Here is a 1,614-nt window from a genome sequence, read left to right as displayed (position 1 = left end):
GGGGGGAGAGCCCAGAGATTTAAATCCAGGTTCAATAACACAGACACAATGAGGGAGGTCTTGGAGAAATCTTGGCCCCAACACGCCGGTCAACATGAACTCTTTGAGGACACACATTCCGCTTGTTCAAAAACACCAGACGACGCACTGTTTTAGAGAAAGGACACAGGAACGGAACAATCGGTATGAATTATGTAGTTTATGCATCTTCAGGCACTCTGGTTTGCTTTTAGTAAGAGTTTTACGGCACTTGCAACACAATAAGGTCATATAAGTGCCAAAGATTAGAGGTGTTACAAAGAGAGTAACAAACACAAAAAAGGAGGAGAGATATAAGGATGACAGATGTTTGATAGGAAAGAAGGAGCAAACCACACCAGAGCACCCGCCAACAACAGGGATATATATGATAATGTGCTGTGTGTACAATTGCCTCCTATCACAGGCAAGAAAACATACCACAGCTCTCACCACAAGCTGACAACTGGCAGTACCATACCACCGTGCACGGGGATGTCTACCACAATGATACTCATCATCATCATAATAACACTAACCATAATAATAATAATGTAAATATCAATAATAATGTCAATAATGTCAATAATAATAATAATAATAATTATAATAATTATAATAATAATAATAATAATAGTAATATCAACAATTGGTCACTTTTAAGCACGAGGGGACTATCCTGAAAAATGCTGTTATGAAAAAATCGACTGTAAAGCTCTTGCCCCTTGTTCAGTATCTTTAAAAGACAAGGAGAGTTTTCTCTATAACCAAACAAATATACACACCAATGAAACCAAACTTCTCCTATAGGTAGGGCAATGCCCACTTTTGGTGTAGATCAAGATTTCTGGAAACCCCCGAAATCTGGGGTAGCCCGCTTGTCCTTATAGGCGACCAAGTATAGTAACATTAATAAAATAATAATATATTAATAATAATCACAATAATACTTGCATTTATATGGCACATATCCCCTCTCTACAAAAATCTCCATGGGGTTACAACTATCACAACCCCAGCAGACCATAGAACACTCAGAAACATTCTCAGCATCCCGGGAAGCGTAGGATGCAAGCAGCTGATTAGAGCTCAAGCACTAACAAACCGACAAGATCTTTCGCCTTCTATAGCCCGGAACTCCTACCTACCTAGGTGATGTGTCCTTTCAAAAGGTCATAACATCAGGCGCCTCACTGGGTTTGCTAGTTTTAGCAGAGGTTTTACGGTGCTCGCAACTGCATAAGGTCATTTGAGCACCAAGGGGTGGATGTCAACAGGGCCGGAAGTTCAAACAGGGAATCAGACTTGCTCTGCTCACCTCTCTAGCTTCAACAGCACAAAGTCTGCTTCAACTATCAAGGCACCCTAGAAATAGCAGTTCACAAACGAGTGACAAACATACGAAAGAAGTAGAAGAAATGATGATAGTACGGACGAGGAAAGAAAAAGCAGCAGTTCCCCCTATGTTGTTCCAGCACAGTATGAGAATGACATTGATCAATCAGCCCATTTACAATTCTACTGAGCATAAGAACATGTTAATATCCTCCCTTTGGGAATGAACTAAAGACACTTCAGTCAGTAGCACTGTCGGGG

Source organism: Aplysia californica, unplaced genomic scaffold (assembly GCF_000002075.1).
Source record: "Aplysia californica isolate F4 #8 unplaced genomic scaffold, AplCal3.0 scaffold01619, whole genome shotgun sequence".
In the NCBI taxonomy this organism is placed as follows: domain Eukaryota; kingdom Metazoa; phylum Mollusca; class Gastropoda; order Aplysiida; family Aplysiidae; genus Aplysia; species Aplysia californica.
This window is presented reverse-complemented; position numbering follows the sequence as displayed.